At 42.5% G+C, this 8893-nt stretch overlaps 1 pseudogene across 5 annotated transcripts; it reads right to left on the reverse strand.

The window, feature by feature from the left end:
- Positions 1 to 1686: 1686 nt before the first annotated feature.
- Positions 1687 to 8407, reverse strand: LOC147891498 (ETHYLENE INSENSITIVE 3-like 1 protein pseudogene; annotated as a pseudogene). 5 transcript variants are annotated; one of them, XR_015542452.1, is made up of 2 exons: positions 7759 to 8407; positions 1687 to 5185 (listed from the first exon to the last, which is right to left on the reverse strand). The product of XR_015542452.1 is annotated as an ETHYLENE INSENSITIVE 3-like 1 protein pseudogene, transcript variant X3 (transcript). The 5 variants fall into 5 exon arrangements; XR_015542450.1 differs by having other exon boundaries at positions 7704 to 8407; XR_015542451.1 differs by having other exon boundaries at positions 7376 to 8407.
- Positions 8408 to 8893: the final 486 nt, after the last annotated feature.

Consider the following 8893-nt stretch of genomic DNA (forward strand, 5'->3'; position numbering starts at 1 on the left):
ATGCTATTCGAGTTCACTTCAATAGTTTCTCACTTGCCTTTCTTGACACTAGCTTTATTTGTAGAATTGTGATTAATTCTCGTTGGTGTGCTGAGTTGATGAGCTAGCAATTAACTCTAGTTTGGCGCTTTGCCTTTATTAACCTAGATTTATTTGTTGAAATATGATTAACTCTAGTTGATGAGCTAGTTCTTGGGTACTTACCAATGATTGCTCTCAAGCTAATGTAGCCTCATGACATGGTTTCAAAAGTTTTGGAGGTGGAGTTGGCATTCAACTAGCTATGAGATTATTATTATAATTATTGTTTTCATCAACAACGGCATCACAAGACATGTTCAACAACATTTTGGTGAGACCCTATAGCCAATACACTTTATTTCCATCATAGTACTTTTTAAGTACACATTTTTGTGACATGGGCATCAAGCTTTCTTTCGAGCCCATCTGACACATGAGCATAAATTTTGAGATGGTAGATATGAGTATTCTTTCCAATGAAGAGTTAGAGAGAAATACTTGCTTTCATAGAAGGACATCAATCAAACTTCCTCACTTCAATCAGTAATAGGAATTCTAAGGTCCTCCACCATTTCTTTCGGTTGGTCAATCAAATAACAGCTTTCTAGTTAAATATTGCGTGTTTGAGCTTGCCTCCTTGCTCCCCTCTCATTCTTTAGTCACTCTGATCCTCTTTCCTAATTTTATTTTTGATAGAGAGAGGCATGATTTAAGCCTACATATAATACCTTCAACAAATTAATGGTGTTTCACTCTCGTCTGGTGTAATGTTTTCCCCATGTGTTTCACTCTCGTCTGGTGTAATGTTTTCCCCATGTGCAGCATGGAAATTAGTCCTAATACATTGCAAGTTTTTGCCAAAAAGACCTTGGTAGGCTATTTTACCCCATCTTCACTAACACTTTCTATATGCAAAGTACTTTATATGCACGACACTCTCATGCTAAATTGGATCTTTTTCATACCCTTGACCACTAGCATTTCTGTGAGCTAAAAAGGTTTTATTTTTTGGCTTTTTTGGCCAATTTTGTACTTAGTTTGCTAGTTTACTTAGAAGAGGCCATCGATATGTTCAAGCTTGGCACACATACATTTCTGGTTGTAGGCAAACGAATCTCCATCAATAAAATCAAAGTATCATTGACATTCAAACTCCCAAATGAGGACGACAAATCACCAAAGGTAGCGAACACTGAATGGGACAAACTATACCTTGACAAAGCCTTACTGCAAGGGCAAGTCTATGTCACAAGCAAGGTCATATGACAATTCTTTGGCACTATTTTTGCTAGCTCATTGCAATCACTACAGATGACTCATTATTTTACATCATGAACCCTTTGCCTTTCTTAATGTTGCTTTGTCCTAGAAATTTTGTCCATCCATTGAATCGACTTTCAAGCATTATGTCTTTGGACGTATCCTTTGCCGTAAACATGTTCTTTATTGCTTTGCATGCATTCATTATTGATGCCTTTTCATTAATGATTGGGATCATAGTGTCCTTAACATTGGAGTTTATATGATTACATGTCAACTGGACTCTTTCAGCCTATTGTGCTTACTTTTCACAAAGTTCTCTTACTAGAGATTTCACACACACATGTATAAATGAAAGAAAGAATGACAGAACGAATGAATTATTCAAAACTTAAAATGTGTAAATGCGACTAAGCATAGGTTGACATATTTGGGTCTGCATATAAACATGCCCATGTGAAGATCATGCAAATAAGCATTGCCCGAAGAGTAATTTACACCTCTATTCCTGACGAGTTGTCCTTTAGCTGGATTGGTTCTTGGGCAAATGTAAATCATACATCTTTCTCAGAGCCTGCACTGGAGGCATCAATGCAGGCATCAGATATATGATACAGCAACGGTTCTGATCAAAATTCCTAAAACATTTTTCAGTTGATACAAACTTTCCAGCGTCCATAGAAGGTCATTGTAACATGAACAAAGGCCACTGTAACCTTCCAGAAGGATGACAGAACTTTAAATGTCTATGCTCCAAAGTAACAAATTGTCTCTTGTTCATAAGGGATGCTAACCAAACCTCTATCCAGTGTATTGGTGGCATCAACACAGGACATAAGAACTAAACCCAAAAACCGGTATCAGTACCAGAATCAAAGCGTTCTAACAACCTGCTAGGAGTACTAAATAATATATCCTTCTGAAAACCCTGAATGTGGCCCATAAATTGTTGCCCACTCATCGTGCCATCTTCCTTAGTAACCTCTGTAGCTTCCTTAACTTAGTCCGGTAGTACAATCTGAATATCCACCTCCATAAGCAACCTGTTAGTGGCCATGTTTCCTTGACTAAATGCTGCAAGCCTCCACACAAACTAACCAGGAAATCAGGTAATGCTGTTGCCCTCCAGCAGGCAGGAGATCAGGGATCTCTTGCACTGCTACCCCATCAGCTCCCTTCCCAGTAAAAAATTTATTTTCAGAATGGGAGTATGTGTTAAAAAAATGTCCAGGAAGCATTAAATTTAGTGTATTGTGTACATCTTTCAGCTTCTGCACAAGAACATTGTTTGATTCTTCTCTGTATAAGCAGTTGATTTCATGCAGATTCTGAAGAGAGCTGACAGGGAACCCATTCAGCTCCTTGAAAGATGGGACACTGAAAATCCCATGTGATACTGCCTTTATAGCTCCAACAGGCTCCGCCTAAAATTTTATCTTCCGCTGTCCCAGCAGAATGCAGTGTAATTGAAATGTGATCACAGTAACTAAAGCTTCTATCATTTGGATCGGCCTCTAGTTTGGAAATTCTTGTCACAAATGAGTAAAAAACATGGGTTTCTTCATCCTGATCTGTAAGTATTACAGTAAATATTTGGAACATCATCAAACCTTCCACATCATACTCTCTAAAAGCAGGAGTTCCCAATTTTCCGCTGCTAGTGCAATATCACTGCTCAAAACATCCGCAATATCATTTTGCTGGCATTCCAAAGCCTCTTCCTGATTCAGCACAGCAAGCTATGTTGCACTCTCTTTTGCTAAAATTCCTAAAACATTTACCTCTGTTGATGCAAAGTTCCTCAATATCCTACAATTCATAAAATATCTACCTCTGTTGATGCAAAGTTTCCAGAGTCATAGAAGGTCCTTGTTGACATGAACGTCTTAAAGACTCCTGCAACGTCCCAGAAGGATGACTATTTCAACAGTCTATGCTCCAAAGTGGCAAATCGTCTCGTGATCATAGGGGAGGCTGACCAAACCTCCATCCACTGTATTGGTGGCATCAACACAGAGGACATAAGAACTAAACCCAAAATCAGCATCAGTTCCAGAATCAAAGCGTTCCAACAACCTGCTAGGATTACCACATATTATGTCCCTCTGAAATCCCTGAAGGTTGTTCATAAATTCTTGCCCACTTATCGTGCCATCTTCCATAGTAACCTCTGTAGTTTCCTTACCTCGAAAATCAGGTCCGGTTGTAAAATCTAAATGTTCACCTCCATCAACCGATCTGTTAGTGGCCATGTTTGCTTGACTAAAATGCTGCAAACCCCCACACAGACTAACAAGGAAATCAGGTAAAGGCTGTTGCCCTCCTGCAGGCAGGAGATTGGGTATCTCTTGCACTGCTACCCCACCACCTCCCTTTCCAGTAAAAACAGTAGTTCCAGAATGTGAATATGTGTGAAAAGAATGTCCAGGAAGCATAGCATGTAGTGTATCCTGTACATCTTCCAGCTTCTGCACAACATTTTTTGACTCTTCCCTGTATAAGCAGTTTATTTGATGCAGATTCCGAAGAGAGCTATCAGGAAACGCATTCAGCTCATTGGAAGATGGACAATGCTGATAAGCACACGTGTATACTGCCTTTATAGCTCCGACAGACTCCGCTGAAACTTTCCTCTTTCTCCCAGGTTCTGCTGTCCCTGGAGAATGCAGTGGAATTGAGCTGTGGTCACAATAAGTAAAGATTCCATCAATTGGATCAGCTTCCACTTTGGGAATTCTCATCACAAATGGGTCAAAATCATGGGTTTCTTCATTCTGATCTATGGTACTATGGTAAATATTTGGAACATCGTCAAAACCTTCCACGTCATACTCGCTAGCACTGCTAAATGTAAGAGTTCCCACATTTCCAGCTGCTGGTGCACCATCACTGCCCAAAACATCTGGAATGTCATTCTGCTGGCGTGCCAAAGCCTCTTCCTGATTCAGAACAGCAAGCCAAGTTGCACTCTCTTTTGCTGTCATCTTATCTTGCAGGCACTTTGACTGCCTAACAAGTTTACGAATTTTAGAGATGTTAGGAAAAAGGTGCTTGATGACTGCAGTCAGTACCCCTACTTTCCATGCCTTCTTCAAATCATGTGGCTTTTTGTATGGAGGTGGCCCTTGTCCCTTTTGCAAACCCACTTGGGGCCACCATTCTTCATCACCATTTGGCCACCATGGAGGCGGTACTCCTTTTTCTAAAGGGTATCGCCGCTGTGGAGGATCACAGTGCTGCATGAGGGCTGACAACAAGGAACCCAACGTTGTGTCCTGAAGCTCTTGAAGAGTCTGAGGTGTTGGAGCTGTTACTACATTGCCTTCCATTTTCCCTGATGCACCATGCTCTGCTTGATACTTGGCAATGGCTGCTGGTCCATTCTGGTTAAATCTGACCTTTTCTTTCCACCATGCTCTGATGTTGTCAGATGCACCACTGACAGGTTTGCCTTTTTCTGGAATTATGCCATAAACAAAGCCCTGGGCCTTACAAACCTCCATCATTTTCAGCATGTACTTAAGTATGCCATCTTGTGCTCGTGACATCTTCTTTCGGCGTGCTTGCTCCTGTGACTGCCTTTGCTTAGGTTTGTCACCATAACCTTTGAATTTATGTTGCTCCTTCATTCGTTTTAGCCTTATACGATCCCTCCACATTCGCTTCTCCAACTCTTCCAAATCAATGTCATCATCGCTAAGATCTTCATCTTGCAGTCCATCTCCATCATTGTCTCCCATAAAGTCTAGTCTCTCCAGATCCAGAGTCCCAGGACACACCTCATCATCATGGCTTTCCATGATTTCCAAGAACATGGATCCTGGCGTGCTTCAAACTACAGAGGTCATGATTTTGGTTCCCAGGACGCCTTTTTACAATTTGTAACGGACCAGCTCTACAGAATCTGCAAAGCACCAGCTCTTCGTTAGTATCTCCACTTCAAGCAAGCAACATAGTCCCTAATTGTCAAGCTAATCTCATGTTCTCATTTACAAACTCATCGAGTCACGAATAGCTACGTTAGGATATATATCTAGATGAATCCAGGAACATCATCCTCTGAAAACACAACACTGTGCATCTCATGACAGTCACAAGGTTGAAAACCATAGCAGGGACTTGCTACTCTGACATCCCCACCGACACATGGCATGCAGAAATTCAAAGCAAAATATGGGAAAATACAAGAGACTAAAATCCCCAATCCAGATGAGAGGCATATAAAACATCAAATACAGGAGAAGCGGATGAAAGAGAAGGCAACTAAACCTCTGCCACTATTTTGTAAATGCTTCATTGCTTGATGGCGTGCAGAAATTCAAACCCATCAAGAACTTATCACAATATTGAAAAATACGAGTCCAAAATCCCCAGTTCAGATGAGAGGCATTTAAAAAAAGCAAATAGAGGAGAAACAGATGACAGACAATGCGACTTCTCGGGGTGGCAGGTGCCAGTCGATAATATAATCTTGTCCTTAGTAAGTCAGATACAAACTCTGGGAGGCAAGTTCCATAACAATTCACGATCTAGATGCATATCCAGGTCCCAGGCGATAATATAAAAAATCTAGTCATTAGTAAGTCAGTTAAAACTGTGGGAAGTAAAGTTCCATAACAATACATGACTAGATGCATATCCAGGGCTTCGTGAATTTCATGAGAAAATAAAGAGATTTCATGTAGATGAACAAATACAATGGCAAGATGTTGTAGCCTTTGATAAGCATGATGAGTCGGAAAGCACAATACTAAGAAGAGGCACTGTGAGGAGATGGTTCTCACCCTCCATTGCTTGATGTTCGAGAACTTTGTAAACATACTCAATATTAAGCGACGTGCTCTAACTAATAACAATATTAATTAAGGCAAATGAGAGCAAAAGTTATAAACTACTCTGTGCCCTCATGAAACTGGCACTTCTCGCTGATTGGAATGCTAGCCTTCTCATCAGCTGGCACTCTCTGCGTCAAGATAACAAGATCTGCCTATACCGTGGTAAAAGGACACAGCTGCTCTTAAATCAAAACTGTAGAATCGAACTTTGCCCAACTTGTACACTCCCTCTTTCTCCACCAACATATCCTGGCTACAAGACCATACAAGAGGGAGGTTTCCTCACCCTGTCCATCAGTAAAAATACGTAGCAGCGGACTTCCAACACATAATGGCGCTGCAGTCAAGGACACCAAAAAAAGCCCCACAGATAGAAAATCCACAGGCCGACTGTCAACTTACAACGAAACGACGGAACGGGTTGGGAGAAAGCACGCATGCTACCTTTATGGTTCCTGGGAAACGTCATCTCACATTGTAGTTGTGGTAGATAGTGTAGTCATGTATTCTATAAAGGTCGTTCACGGTAAAGGCAGTTTGTCTACCGGGAATCTATGAGCTCTAACAGTAGGCGCAGAATGCCTTATTGTGATTCTTTCAACTCGGAGTTGGCTATTTCAACAGCACTCCACTCCGGCAGAGCTTTGTTTTAAGGACAATTGCTGATTGCAGAGTCCGTCTGGATGTTAACTCTGTTCTTGCACTTGCGTGCCCCATTCTAGTAGTATCGACTGACGAAATGACCATCAATGATCACGCGCTACTCCAAACTCACAGCGAGATCCCAGCCCAAGTTCAGTACCGCAGCGGAACGGAATTCGATTCTGACGGATAGGAAATCAGGGCGGATATCTCCTGCACTCATCGCCAGATCACTCTTTCACGAGGAAAGCCAGGTTTTCAGACCATATCATCAGCGCCACATTCTTCAATTGGCGGGCAGCTGGCAGCGCCAATCTGCAAAATTCTACCCTCTTATTGAGAAGTACAAATACGAGACAAGCGAGGGTAACCTTGCAAAGAAGAGGCGCACGTGTACCCCGTTTCAGGTGCGCGTCTCTAGCAACTGACCGAACGTTTCTGAATGAAGACGTGAAATCAAAATGTGGAAGCTCTCGCGCTTTCTTGCCACAATTCCGCGAGTGACAGGCATCCTCTCGCGCTGCTACAGAGAGGGAGGGAGAAACGGTGAAGAGCAACCAATAGAGTGGGTGTTGAAGATGCAAAAACACCCATAACAAAGTAGCAAAATCGCCCACCTGTTGAGCAAATCAGTGCAAGAGCAAAGCGAAGGAAGCAGAAAAACCAGGCTCCTAGCAGGTGAGGTAAGAGCATGGGGAGGAAAGGGAAAATGAGTGGTTTGCTGAAGACAGGGAGGGAGGAAGATGAAGAGTGGAGCTGAGATAAGATAGAGCGTACACTGAAAGAGGTACAATTGCAGGTGGAGGAGGAGGAGGATCCTCGGTAGGAGCCTGTTTTGAGCAGCAAGGACGAAGATGGAGACTTAACAAGCTGCAACGGACGAAGATGGATGTCTCAAACAAGCTGCAACAGCTGCACAGATTCTGAGACCATGCTCCTTTTTACCTTCCTCATTAGAAATGCTTGCTTGGGGAGAAGATGATCCTCGATTTGAGTGTACCTCGAGATGCACCTTTCTTCTGCTCAGATACACCTTCCTGTCTTCCTCGGTTACCACTGATCTTTCCCACATTTCTTTAACAAATTTTCAGTTGTTGGCACCGTTTGCTCTGCAGATCTACAGGGTCAACTTCCTCGGTTGCCACTTCCCTTCCCACACAATTTTTTCATTTTAACAAATTCAGTTGTTGGCACCGTTTGCTCTGCAGATTTAAGGGACGGTTGCCCATCTTCTTTCATCTGCTCTAAGTTCTGATCTAGTTTTTGGCTTTGCTCTGCAGATTTTAAGGGACAGTTTTGACCATCGTCTTCTGTTCTAAGTTCTAATCTGCTTTGCTACCAATTCTATCATGCTCTTCTCCTCCAATCCTATCAGAGATTCAGAGAGCCCCCTCTGTGGGCGCAATAGCTTATCTTCTCTGCATGTTGGCAGCGTTCTTTGCACTTAAAAAATGGAGCAATTGCTAGCAGAGAACATGCTCAGTGCTCCAGACTGATAATACACTAAGGTTTACTTTCTGTGGACAGAGACCACCCTTAAGTATTCATTTATCAGAGTCTTCCACATTTATCCGAGAATCTGAGGCCCCTACAAATCTAGAAAGTCTTGTATGGCGAGCAGCTGTACACAGAAACCAAGCTAATCTTTTGTGTGTATGGTTCGAATGTACGGGAGTGTCCACTTCTCTTTGGAGCTTGAAAGCAACTCTACTTAAACAAGGTGAAGTAACTTCAGTGGGCCTGCCAGAGATGAGAAAGGGGGAGAAAAAGAACGGGTGCAAATAGCAAGAAATATGGAGTGGAACAAGGTGAAGTAACTTTAGTGCGCCTACCACAGATGAGAAAGGGGGAGAAAAAGAACGGGTGCAAATAGCAAGAAATATAGAGTGGAAGGAGAGGAGGTGTGGAATATGGAATTTCTAAAAAAGCCTACAAACTAATTTCTCTTCTCCATGTAGGCAAGCCAACAAAGATGGGTGTGCTATTATAACCTCCTAGGAGGTGTGCAAAGCACCCTGGAATGGATATTCCTATCCATTCACACGGTCCCCATGCACATGCCAGCCATACCGCCCCCCGGCCATCTTGTTTCGAGGGTGTTCTTGGGGGGGTGGATGGAGGCACCCCTAGGAGCC

The sequence above is a fragment of the Dipteris shenzhenensis genome, chromosome 17 (assembly GCF_047967505.1).
Source record: "Dipteris shenzhenensis isolate YYH24624 ecotype China chromosome 17, Dip_SZ_1.0, whole genome shotgun sequence".
Classification (NCBI taxonomy): Eukaryota; Viridiplantae; Streptophyta; class Polypodiopsida; order Gleicheniales; family Dipteridaceae; genus Dipteris; species Dipteris shenzhenensis.